The sequence below is a fragment of the Cyanistes caeruleus genome, chromosome 8 (genome assembly GCF_971803275.1).
Source record: "Cyanistes caeruleus chromosome 8, bCyaCae1.hap1.1, whole genome shotgun sequence".
In the NCBI taxonomy this organism is placed as follows: Eukaryota; Metazoa; Chordata; class Aves; order Passeriformes; family Paridae; genus Cyanistes; species Cyanistes caeruleus.
Window position 1 is genome coordinate 3684987 of NC_141708.1, and position 13312 is coordinate 3698298.

At 44.3% G+C, this 13312-nt stretch overlaps 1 long non-coding RNA gene across 1 annotated transcript; it reads left to right on the forward strand.

Moving 5' to 3' along the window:
* The first annotated feature begins 1265 nt into the window (after window positions 1-1265).
* LOC147651826 (uncharacterized) lies at window positions 1266-11413 on the forward strand. The gene is made up of 2 exons (XR_015289648.1): window positions 1266-1402; window positions 11131-11413. It is a non-coding gene; the product is annotated as an uncharacterized LOC147651826 (long non-coding RNA).
* Window positions 11414-13312: the final 1899 nt, after the last annotated feature.

Consider the following 13312-nt stretch of genomic DNA (forward strand, 5'->3'; position numbering starts at 1 on the left):
CATTCCTGTGTGAAACCACATCCTCAGGGCTGTGTTTATTTAACTGTGCAAACGGCACCTTGAGCTACACGTTGGGTACTCTAGGAATGTCTCGCTCCCTGCAGGGGCAGGATTTGGGCATCCTGCACCCAGGGTGGATGGGTAGGGCTCAAAACCATCCCCTCTCCCAGGAAAATGGTTTCTGGAGGAGGCTGTGCCTCAGTCCCACTGGGTTTGCCTCTTCTGGGATTTCTGCAGCAAAACCCTGTGCTCTGTCCCCACCAGCTCCTGACCCTGGTGGATCTCCCAGGGCTGGGAGCTCCTGCAGCTCCACAGCCTTGGACAGAGCTCCTGCAGGACACAGGAAAATACCCAGCTTTTAGCTGCTGATGGCTTGAATTGGATTTAAACCTGAGCAGATCTATAAATGAAAGACCTTCCAGTCCATTACCAGCCCTCTGCAGTTCAGACTCACTGCTTTTCCAAGGTAGCTATTGAAATAAACTCTGTATTTTGTGGACACATACACTTACATTTTCACCTCAGCCATTTAGGATCATATGAGCCTTTAAAAGCTTTCCCAGGCTTCAGTCGCCTGAGCTGATTATGCACAAATCTGATTTGGGTGCTGGCTCCCATTCCTCTTATCATCCTATCCTATTTCAGCCCCCCCCTTCCACCTCTCCCATGGTTATGGAATCCAGATTTAGGGGATTTGCAAGAATGTTCAGGAAAACCTGTCTTGCTGAATCTGAAACTGATTCCAATAATAATTAATCTTTCCAGCAAAGCTGCTTTTGCAGAAGTTGTGCTCTTGCTTTGCCCAGCTACCAGCATACATCCCAGTCACTTTATTCCTCTCCTGCTCTGTTTCATGTGTGTTTTTCTGAGGAGTAACTGTATTTTATAACACAAGAGCAAGCAGGGCTAGCTGTATTTCAGTAAGAGAGACAAACAGAGGTTAATTTACACTTGGCAAGCACAGAGATAAAGTGGGACTATGAAAATCAGGTACTGAATTTTAGGTTGTCAAGTAATGAACGTTTAATGGCAGAGGTTTTTTTTTTAATGGAAGAAAAATTGCATATACTTCTCATATTCTCTTCTGAGGCTGTCAAAGTTTGGGGAAAAATGCTACACAAGCACTTTTCCTCCTGAAGAACAAAAGAACTGCATAAGCTTTCATTTCATTCTAACTTTCATTAGAAGGTGCCATAATCCTCACCCCCGCCCACTCCCTTTAGGATTATTTCTGAGTGGCATTTCTCTCTTCCTTTATTTTGCAGGACTAGCTGGAGCATCACCTGTGTTTTTGGGGGGTTGCAGACAAAATGCATCAGCTGAGGTCCCAGACACGAGGGTGGGAGAGCTGCAGTCCTTCCCTACAGCATCACTGCACAAGGTTGTCTTCTAAAACCTGCACGTAAGGATGTAAACTTCTTTTTTTTCCTTTTTCTATAAGTCTAGGGAGATTTAAAAGTCATTGGGAAAACGTCCAAAAAAGAAATGAAGTGTTTAATAATGCTATTTTTGTCCTGGACTCTGTGAATTCCTCACGTCTTCCCCTCCTCCCCTCTCCTCTGATTTGCACTGTGGGATTCATAAACTGATTCAAGTGCAGATTTTGAACCTGAGGGGTTGCTTCTTTCTCCTGCTGAGGTATATCCCTCTCTCAGCCAAGCTGTGGCCTGACCTTGAATCCCAGCTCTGCAGCACCCAGGGAATTGGAGGGAATTGCCAAAAGCAGGGTGGATTTAAAGGGACACACCGGGAACCTCGACCCACAACACCTTGAATTTCTCCTCTGCTAATTCAGCATTGGGGGAAACACCTCAGAGAGGGACAGTCCCTGTTCACAGGGACCTGAGACAGGCCAGGCCTCTCTGCTTCCTTTTGTCTTTCCCTGTAGGCCTCCCCAACAGCTTTGCTGTGGCTGATGGAGAAAATTCTTTCCTTCATTCATTTCTCCTCATCTGGAACAATTTTTTAGCTTTCCTGCTTCGCTGGTTCATACATTTCCAAATTCCGCCTGTTTTCTCCCTTGTGCCCATTAAATTCCCTCTCTTCCTCGGAGTATTAATTAAAAATATTAAAATTTAAAACCTGATTTGTGATAATCTTTCAAAATCAGTGAGGGCTTTTGGGATTCTCTGAGTGATCACGTGTTAAAGACAGAAAAAAATCTGCAGATTGATGCTGAGAGTTGCTCTGGCTGCTTTGCACCCGAGGCTCTCCTTAGGCCTTTGCTCTTTTTAGGCCAGGTGAGAAGGAAATGCAATAATTCCTTCAGTCCATTCTTCAGCAGTATTAAGGGTGTGTAAAATATTATAAATTAGCAGTACTTGCCCTTCATATTCTGCTTAAAACTAATTTGAGACAGAGTAAGACTTAAGTCTCCTGATTTAAGCTTAATTAAATAGGAGAAATTACAGAGTTAGGAGAAAGGAAATGAGCCTCTTGTCTTTGTGAATGCAGGTGATCTAGAGTATACTTTATAAAATTTTTACCTTTCACTACTTTAACTGATGGATCTTCCAATTTATTTAGAGGTAATTTTCTAGTCTGGCATTGTCACCACCTGGATAATTAGTTATTAGAGAGAGAAATAAAGGTATTTTGTGTTCAGCATAAAAGCATCATCCTTAAGTAATGCAGATACTTTTTGCCAAACTTATTCCAAATTGTCTTAGCAGCTGAAACTTCCTCTTTGAGTATTGTTAGGAAAATAATTAACTCTCAGATCTGCAAGTAGAGGTCTAAAACATGGAAATCATGTTGTGAGCTGGAGTTTAATCAGGAGTTGCACAGTGTATCACCATTCCAGTCCGTCTTTGCCCCAGAAAGTATTTGCTCTTGATTTATCTTTGTTTGGCTTTGGTTTTGCACTAGAAAACCCAAACAAAATGATTTCATATTTTGTAATATTTTAAAACTTACCTATCCAAAAGCCACAAAACCCAAATAACTCTTTCCCCTCATTTTATTTATTTTTTTTTATGATGTGGCGAAGCACGAACTTACCAGAGGAAACACAAGCAGCACATCCTACAGAGATGTCATTTGCCATGTTGTTTATCCTAATTTAAAATGTTTTCTGGGGGGTTGAATGGATCAAAACCATGGGGCAGGTGACAGCAGCTGCTCCCAGAGGGATGGGAGAGGTTTTATTTCCACCCCAGCAAGGAGTGAAGGGGGGCTCCAGTGTCTCTCCTTGGCTTGTCACAGCCTCAGAGCCCCTCAAACCCCACCCTGTGAGTCCTGCAATGCCTTCCCAGATTGCCTGAGCTTGGATCCCCTGCTTTTGTGACCAGGAGCTCAGGGATGTAGTGACAAATCCTGCCTAACCTTTGGAGCTGACAGAGCAGCCAAGGGGGCTGCTGCTTTTATTTGCTTTGATTCCTCTGAAACCCGTTCTGTGCTGGAGGAGGAAGGGCAGAGCCTCCTTGAGAGGTGCTTTCCTCTGCATTTGAAGCAATATCTGATCACCTGGGATCACAGCAGCTCAATAATCAGGATTTCCTCTGTAGTTTGGGATCAAAGCCTCCGGTGCTCTCCAGCTGCTTTGCGCAGTGCTGGCAACACAAAGCAGCCCTAAACTCGGCTTGAGGCAGAGCTGCCAGCTCTGTGTGTGCTGCTCAGCATCCCTGGCCAGGGCACAGCAGGGAATCCAGCACTGGGAGCGCTCCTGTTATCCCAAAAATCACGGGGAGGTTGGAGTTTCCCTGAGCAGACCCAGCCGAGCTGCCTGAGCATCCTTGCGAGGGTGGCTTGGGATGGTTGGTGCCTTCTGAGCCCCAGGGGATGTAAAAACAGGGCTAAAAACCCTGCTGAAATGTAGTGGTGAGCATTTAGCTTCGAATATGACTCCAACACACACCAGTAAAAGGTCTCACATCAGGGTGTGTGTGAGCTAATTTAATTTCAGAGGCAACAGCAGCATTTAGGTGGTCAGCATCTCCTTAAAAAAAAAAATAAATCAATCCTAGCAATACTTGATACATTTTCCCTAGATTAAATCATAAATTTAAATCCATTTATTTCCCTTCCCCCAAATAAATAAATAAAAGAAAAAAATTAAAATGGCATTTTTACTTTTAATGCTTTTAAGAAAAAGCATTTCTCAAGAAGCTGCAAGTGGAGATTTGTTAACATTTCATTTCAGAAGATTTATGGCGTGAACAAACTCTCTCCTGGTGAAAAATGAATCAGTTTTTTTTCAGATCTCTCCTGAGGGTTTAGAGGAGTTTTTAATTATATAAATGAGATACTGAAAGAGAAAGGTACATATGTGTTTTCAATGCTTGAGAAATGTTTTCTCTGAGTTCCACACATGCTGCTGGACTGCTCTGCTGAGCATTTGCAGCAGCACAGGTTTGTAAAAGCCTCAGGAAAACAGTTGCATAATTGTATTTACTGAGTTTTCCCATAAAGAGCAGTTTTCCTGCCTGAGAAAAAACGTTTTCATTACAAAAGGTCTAAGTAAATACAGTCATGTTTCCAGAATTTATTACTTCTTGGGGAAAACATTTTATTAGGAGTTTTATTCCATTACAAATGTTGAATAGGAATTCTGGAGGAGTTGTGTTTGTTTTCTGAAGCGTGCTTAATTTAAGCTTCACCATTGGCCACAACTTCTTCATTACCATACTCAGTAATGGACTTGCATACATTAACATCCATTTCTATGTCCCTAAGAAGATTTTCAGGGGAAAAAAAACGAGCATTACATTAAATACCCCATTTTCTACAAGAAGAAAAAGTTATGGCAAATTAGGGATGCAAGATCCCAGCTCCCAGTGATGTCAGAGAGCCGAGAAAACAGGAAGATGTTTTTTATTTGACAAATTCCCTAAAGTAACTTGTCATTTCTCAGCTTTATTTCTCTCTATGAGTAACCTGAAAGTGACTTAATTTTTTGTTTTATTCAATTTGTAGTCAGCTAATTCCCCCTGCAGAAGGAGAGCTGATGAGCAGAGAGGGGAAAGTTTGGAAGTCCCACATGGGAAAGGTCAAGGATGGCTGATGAACTCAGAAATGTAGAGCCCTGCTTGGGGGTGAGCAGAGCTCCCAGCTGTCCTGTCTCCAGAAAGCTGAGAGAACAAATGAGGATCGGTTCCAAATCAGCAGATTTGAGTTGTATGAGGGAAAAATGGGATTTGTGTTTGAGGCTGGGTGGAGGAGCAGTCACACACTTCAGTGGAGAGATGCACCTCCTGTGTCAGCTCATCCCTATGCACATAAAGCCAAGGGGCAGGACTCAGGAGATGGGTTTGCTTCACAATTATATTATTCACTCACAGTCTTCCCAAGCTGTTTCATTCTTCTTGGCTGTTTTTGTTTTATTTTGGTTTTGTTGGGTTTTTTTTTTCACCTGGGATTGCTGCAGCACAAGTGGGCCGAGTCAAAGAATCTCAGAGGGAGGAAATTCTATCAGATGTCAATAAAATAAACCAGAAGAGCAATCAGCATTTAGGAAAAGGCTACAGGTGGTGGAGCCAACCTGAAGAAGAAGCTGGGGAATGGTTCAGCTGAGGAAATCTAGTATTGGGAGGCAAATTAGAAAGCCTAATAGTAAATGCCAGGATGTAGTATTTCTATGAGCATTTCCAAGTGTATAATGGCAAAACCTAAAAATAATGCCTTCTGAATGAGCTGTGTGTTTCAGAAAGGTTGAAAAAGAGAGAAATAAAGCCAAAGTTTTGTGTGATGCAACACCTGGGCTTGATGCTGAGTGAGGAGAATTAAGGTGAGGGATGCCATGGGCTGACACTGCCCAAGGTGGGGTACAGAAAGAATTGTTCAGGAGCAGCAGAAAGCACTTTTTGGCATAAAACCCACTGAAGGGTGCATGAGCAAGAGAGCTGCTTCCCACAGGCACTCACATCATTCAGTGTGGTGAGAGCCCTGAAAAATCTGCAGAATCATCAAATTGTTTAGGTTGGGAAAGACCTCTGGGATCATTGTGTCAATTAAACCAGCACTGCCCACTGCCAGCCCATGTCCCCACATCCACACATCTTTTAAATCCCTCCAGAGGCTGTGGAATCTCTGGCACTGCCTCATCTCAGGTGGGGGCAGGACTGTTCCCAGCCAGCTGCTCCCAGCCTTGCCCTGTGCCAGTGCCACCCCCACGGCGCCACCAGGAGCCACCTGCACCACTGCTTTTGGCAGCCACTGCAAGGTGATGAATTATTTCAGCAACAGCCAGCTTCAAAAACCAACCTGGGCTCAAGTTCCCTGTGCAAAAAAGCAGAAGATGAAGTCTGAAGTCCTAATGGAAGTTAATCTGTGAGTGCTGGTGCTGGATCTGTCACGCACATCTGTGTGTGACAAGCAGTTCTAGACCACCAGACAAGGAAAATAACTTCTCAGCTCTGTTTTCCTCTGGGACAATCTATTTTAAAACCATCATATTTTCCTGTAATTAAACCTTTGCAGAGAGTTTTAGAGCCACATGCTCAAAATCTGCAGGAACAGCAGAGAGCACAGTCCTTTCCAGGATCACACAGGGGTTCCACGAATGCTCTGGCAGGAGGGATCCTGCAGCCAGCCAAGGGAGGTGCTGTGGAAGGAGCACACGAGGCTGTGGAGGCTGTGGTGGGACATTTGTGCACCTGGAGAGCCCAAGAACCCCTCAAGGAAGAAAGCCCCTGGGGCTCTGGTGCAAAGGAAGGTTGGAACTAGGTGAGCTTTCCTGTCCCTACTCCATGATTCTGTGAAGAGATGAAATGTGGATAGGGGAGCTATGAACAGGATGGGATAACTGGCTTGGCTGGTGCTGGAGATGTTTCTCCAGCAACCCTAGAGGGCCTTTGTGGATTGCACAGCATTTCTGGCTTTGACAGCAGCTCCTTCTCCACAGCAACTGGAATGGATTAATCGTCCCCTACCACAGGGAGAGCATCTTAAAACAAACACCCAGAGCTAAGGCTGCTATAAATGGCAGCAAAACCAAGAGGGTTGCAACTTGCAATTACATTTTCTTTGCTAACCACTTCTGGATGGGGAATCCCAGCCCTTGCTCTGAGCTCTCAAGATCTTTCCTGTGCTGGATTTCAGCAGGTCCCATTCCCTAACCTGACACACACACAAACCCTGGGCGTGCTGGGCTTGCCTACCTGCTCCAGTGCCAGCACTGCCTGCTGCTTGTCTGCTTGGCACCCAGCCTTCCCCTGTTTTTCTGGGATGAGGGAAGGGAGAGACAAGGAGGCTGGAATGACTCACCAAGAATACAAAAGGATTGTGCATGTTTTTCACGCTCACTTTGCACGGCAGCCGCTCACATCCTCCGGCTGTCCCGAAGCAAGCAACCCAGAAAGAGGTGGGAGTCTCCACAAGCCAGACATGTTGTCTTCAAAATTACAAAGAATCGTGATTTATGCCATTTTTTTAAACATCCAAACCCCAAATCTTCTAAGCTAAAGTTTGTTCTTTTGAAAGATGGCGTGCAAGAAATTTTCGACATTTAAATTTTGTCTGGACTGTAGAGAAGCTACAGTGGGACTTAGACACAAATCTACAACTAATAAATTAGAGGTACTAAAATCAGGCAGAAGAGAAAGGCTCCCAGCTTTACTTAACTGAAGTGGATTTATCTGAAGAGGAAGGCTTTCCATCTCAGTTGAAAAATGAGATTATATAAAAATCCACCAGCGGAATGTGGCAGGTATCACAAAATTAGCCTTCCATCTTTAAATCTGTGTAGGCAGGGAAAGAATCTCCTCAATCCCTGACTCCTCACCCACGCAGGTGCTGGGAGCCATCCAAATCTTATTGCTTGAGGCAGCTCCATAAATCAGCAGCAGCTCCTGGCCTGGCCCCTGAAGTTGTGACATCGAGCGCTTGAAGCACTGAGGGTGAAGCTGCCTCTGCCCCTCTGACAAATTAAGTGTTAATTCTGCACTCACATCCTCTTCTCCAGGCCATAAAATGCACCCACAAAGAGTTTTGTAGAGCTTTAAACAAAAACCACTGAGAGCTTTTGGGGATTTGATCTGTGAGGATCCCCAGCAGCTTTGTGGATCAGTTCCCACCCTTGTACCTGGCACCAATTCCATCCCAAAAACACTGATGGAAAGAAGGGTTAGTGGGAAATCTGTAGCTCTGCAGTATAAAATTTGGAAAAAAAAAAGATGAATCTCTGATTTACATATCAACCAAAGGTTTTCCTCCTGTCTTTGCTGTTTTTTGTGGGTACAAAATCTCTTGGTCAGGGATGTGCCTCATCTTTAATGTGTAGGGTCCCCCCAGCACTGCCCTGTGTCGTGGCACTTCTGCCCCTGGACAGATAAATAAAACTTCCCAGGCTTCTTGAACCACCAAATGATGGGAAAAGGTTGCATTTCACAAGGCTTCAGCTGATTTGGCTCACCCCTGTCAGTAGGATGGGTGTTTGCTGCCCCTGCAAGAACAGACTGGAGGACAAATCCCTGCTTGACTGGGTGGCAGGATCACCCACTGAAAAATAGTTCTGATCAAAAAAGCCCCAGGTTTATTGCTTGCTAATTTTAAATCAAATTACCTACAGATTTGCTTGTTTGGAAACAAAGCTTGGCTGATTTCAAACTCAACATTTCAACAAAAAATGTGTGTTGGTTTCTGCTCTGAAAGAATTTCCTGTATAAAAAACAAGTTGCATTGTTATTGGAAGTAAACAAGGCAAATGTTTACAAATAGTCCATATGCAGTTTTGGTTTGGACAGGACATTTTAATTCCACCCATCAAACAACTGCAAAATTCATTCTTCTTCCACTGCTCTTTTTTAAAGGCAATAGAATCAAGCCAGCAGAACCCAGCCTGATAACTATAAAATAATATACAGTGTAAAATTAGGTCTTCAAATACACACACATAACAGTACTTGACTCCATCAGCATCTTGGACTTTACATATAAATGAGAATATGATGATTTAATATCCACTGATGTACGAGGGCAAGCTTTGACATACTGTAGAAGCAGAGAAATCTTTCCAATGCAGTTCACATATTTCATTTAAATCACAAGAACAATGTATTTAGGGAAAGAAGATCAATAGCTCCATTGCTTCCAGCCCTCTCAAATGCAAACAGGGCTGTTTTCTCAAAGGAAAAATCTTGCTGCTCGAAAAATCAGAGTCACAGACGGGCTTGGGTTGGAAGGGACCTCAAAGATCATCCAATTCCAATCCCCCAAAATGACATCAAGGTGATGGAATGTTGTGATCACTGCGGCATGCAGGATTCCTCTGGGCATTGCTGGAGTTAGCCCAAGCTGAGCAACTCAGCAGCACTTCTCCAAAGAGGCCAGCAGATCCAAGGTGGGAATTAATGTCAGGTCTCCCAGTGAGCCCACAAGCCCACGGCTCCAGCCCCAGCCGGAATTTTGCTCTCTGCCTCCCCTGTCTGGGTTCATGCTGCGTTTCGAGGGAGCACAGCTCATCCCCAGGGTTTGACGTGCTGTCATTGGGTGACACACATTCCAAAGATGTTGGACCCATGTCACTCCTTAAAACAGCCTCTGCAGCAGGCCAGCATTCCCTGGAGCTGGGGAGGGAGCAGGAGAGTGGAGCTGGGAGAGGAAACCCTCTCCCCTCCGGCTGAACGGCGCAATGGGAGGCTCGGTTGCCTTCTCCATGTCTCCAATATTCCACTGCAGGCTGAGAGGCATCGAGTTTTATGTCTGAGGTAAACACAGGGGAAGGAAAAGGAGAAGTCTTGCCAATGTTTGTGTAGCCTTGCTGCCTGATATCCTGCAACTATCGTACCGGGATTTGCATCATGTGCCAGAACTCGATGAGAATGATATTTCAAGATATCAACTCAGCGCGTGGGTGGATCCTGCTCCAAGACATCATTTTTTTCTTTCTTGAACTAGAATTTACTTACTGGAGAGTCTCTTTACACTGCTTGTAGGTTTTTGTGTGCTAAGGACCAGGTTAAAATAAATAAGGAGCAGAGGCAAGCCAGGGCAATCAATTTAATAACTGACATTTCTAGGGCACCTCTGGAGCAGATCACATCAGAGCAGTAATTAACTCCCTATTATTTATGATAAAGTCAAGTATTTGATGTGAGTAAAAGACGTAGGAGAGTTTTGACTGACAGCCTTCCATTATCACAGGCTGCAGAAGCATTTGTAAAGTTGTCAAGCAGGAGGTACCCGGCGTGTTGGGTTTGTCAAGCAGATGTCATCGTATCTGTCTGCGCCGATTGCTGGGATTGTGGGATTTACAACTGGGGAGCATTTTTCCACCACCAGAAGCACTGGCAGCTCTTCCTCAGCCTGGAAGATGAGTTGGCACCAGGACTGCTTGTTGGGCCCATGCCTGGATGCACCACGGCAGCCCACGAGTCTGGTGAGCTCCCAGCAGGATCCAGTAGCACAGAGAAGGATTTGAGCACACCAAACTGACACTCCCTTCAAAAAAAAAAATTAAAAAAATAGTGATTCACACTATTGATATCTCAGTGACATTTTAATTAACTTCAGAATGTCCAGGGTGCAGGAAGCTCCCTGCAGAATCCCCATCCTGCTGTCACATCTGCGGTGAGTTAATGCCACGTGGTGCATGCGTAGCGCACTCACTCGGCGTTTATTTGTGACAAGGTCAGCCCACGAGGCACAGCCTTGTTTTGGAAGCTGATTTCAGTCATCCCAAATATTTTCTGGGGAGCTGCTGTATCCACACCTGCGTGGGTGAGCCCTGCAGCTGCTCAGCAATCCTGGGAAGCACCCATGGCATGGGATCCCAATGGGATTGGGAAGCCCCAGCTCTCAGTCATCCCACACTGGCTGCTGTCTCTTCCAGGGCCAGGGTGAAAAAAAAGCTCACCCAGATTTCTTTTTGTGTGCAAAATGAACAAATATGGCAGTGAGAACACTTTTTTTGTACTTGAGGACTATGGAGAAGAGCTCTGGGAAAATGGGAACACGCCCTGATAAACAGCAGCTCTGGTATGAGTGTGATTGCTTTCAAAGCTGTGCACAACTGGTTTGTGCTTCCCAGGTAGTTCCTTTGAGATTAATTACTGCAATATTTTTTGTTAATCTTGGGTCAGGGAGGAAGTTTGGAAGAAAGAGTCGCTACTGACCTCAAAGTTGTAGATCCTTGAAAAACCCGAAGCAAATATATTTAAAATAAAGTGTATTTTTTTCTTTAATTCTCTTTAGAGCAATGCTGTTTCCCTGAGTTGGAAAGTGACATTTGAAAACTGCTGATGGAGATGAGAAATCTTGGAAAGAGTTTGTCACAGATATCACATGGTGGAGATGGAGAGAAGCTTCAGTATATTTATGCTAAAGCATTTCCATGGGAGGAGGACACAAGCTGAATGGAGTGATATTTTCCGTGATTCCAAGCCTGATAAATAAGGAAAGTACAGGGAGCACAATGCAGCATCTCCCTGTTAGAATCTGAGAAAAGCAGGCTAAAAATAAATGGTTTGGAGATAAATACTCTGTATTTATGTGCTGAGTACTGGAGGCTGTTGCTGGGCCTTTGTAGCTGTTGGTTGCAGCAGTGAAAATCACACGCTGAGGGAATGTTTGAGCACCACGAGGTTTCAGCACAAGCCCTGAAATTACCAAGTATTTTTAGAAGGTATTTTGCACCACAAAGAACCCATTGGGAGTGCATTGGGCTGCCCAGAGAGGCTGTGGATGCCCCATCCCATGTCCAAGGCTGGGTTGGACGGGGCTTGGAGCAGCCTGGGACAGGGGAAGGTGTCCCTGCCATGGCAGGGGTGGCACTGGATGAGCTTTAAGGTCCCTCCCAACCCAAACCATTCTTGGATTCTCTGAAAATCAATCATCTCCCTAAGATCCTACCACAAACAGCAGGGGTGGGCACCTGGTCACGTGAGATTTGATGAATTAAAATCAGCAATTCTCTAGAAAACATTCCATAAAACCAGAATTTTGGATACCACAAAGCCAAGAAAACCCCATTGCTTCTGCTGTTCACAAAGACTTTCTGATTGTTCCCTAAACTGTGAGGATTTTTAACCAGGTTGCCACGGTTTATATTCACCACCCCAAATGATGAGGACACATTATTACCCTGAGGATTTCAGCTGAAAGCTCCTCCAGTCTCCAGAAATTCATGGAGAGAGCACCCAAGTACTTCAAGAGGACCTCAGGGAAGAAAAGACCATTGAGAAGACAGCAAGGGAATATTGAAAATATTTGTCTTCCTCCATCAGTAATCCCTTCCCTCTGAGTTACCACTAAAGAAAGCAATTCCAGAGCAGAGGATTTTGAGTAGCAGTGGAACCATAACACCAGGGAATGTTATTTAATTCCAGAACCATAACAATGCCCAGCATTTCAGCAGCCTTACAACATAAGTCTTAGTTCAGTAACTTTTAGGATTTGTTATTCTTTGCCTTACCATCGGGTTGTAACATCATCCAGTTGGTTATCTCTACAAGGTTTAAATTTCCAATCTATTAAAGCAATCTTAGCAATCTATTATTTCTAGGCCATTGAGGGAAGGTTAAAATGAAAATTGCACTGGAGGGAGTAACTTCTGTTTCAAGTACAGGTTGAAAACATCTCAGAAGTGGAAAGCAGTAAGGTTTCAGTAGAAGAAGAGAAATGAAATGACTGATAACAGTCATTTAAAGTGATTTAAAGTGATTAAAGCAGCTTGAGAGAGGAAACGTGATAAGATTTTTTTCCCCCCACTAATGTAATGGGGAATTTTCAGTGCATGGTTTAGGCAGCTCCTACCTCTGAGCTGTTTTTGTACAACTGAGTTAGGTTTTGAGCACTACATTACAGGAATGGAAAAATTCATTTTCAGAAGCGCACAACAAGAGCAGCATCCATCTCCACCCAGCCATCCACGTGATTTAAACAGAGCTGCATGGCATGGGAGAAGCAGAGAACAGAAATATTTGGGAACAAGAGTGAGCCCAGCTGAAGGAAGGCTCTTTGACATTAAGACCTCGTGGATCCCAGCTGGATAAATCACCTTCACAATTTATATCTGTGTAGCTGTGATGGGCAGAATCCCAGAAGTGTTTAGGTTGGAAAGGACCTTAAAACTCATCTCGTTCCAAGCCCTGCCACGAGCAGGGACACCTTGCACAGAAGCAGTTGTGCCACAGACATAGCAGTGCTCTGTTTTGGCCAAGCTGGGTGTCATTTATCTAATTTTCCCCTGTTCCTGCAAGTGAGATAAATCCCAGGGAACAAAAACCATGTGTACCTGTTGGCACAGAAACAGCAGCAGCAACAGAACCTTGAATAAAAAAACCCATTAATACCAGGTCTGTTTATTTTTTGCTAGAATAACAGCAGTTGATTTTATTAATTTTTATGGTGCTATTGGGAAATTTAATAGTCCTAT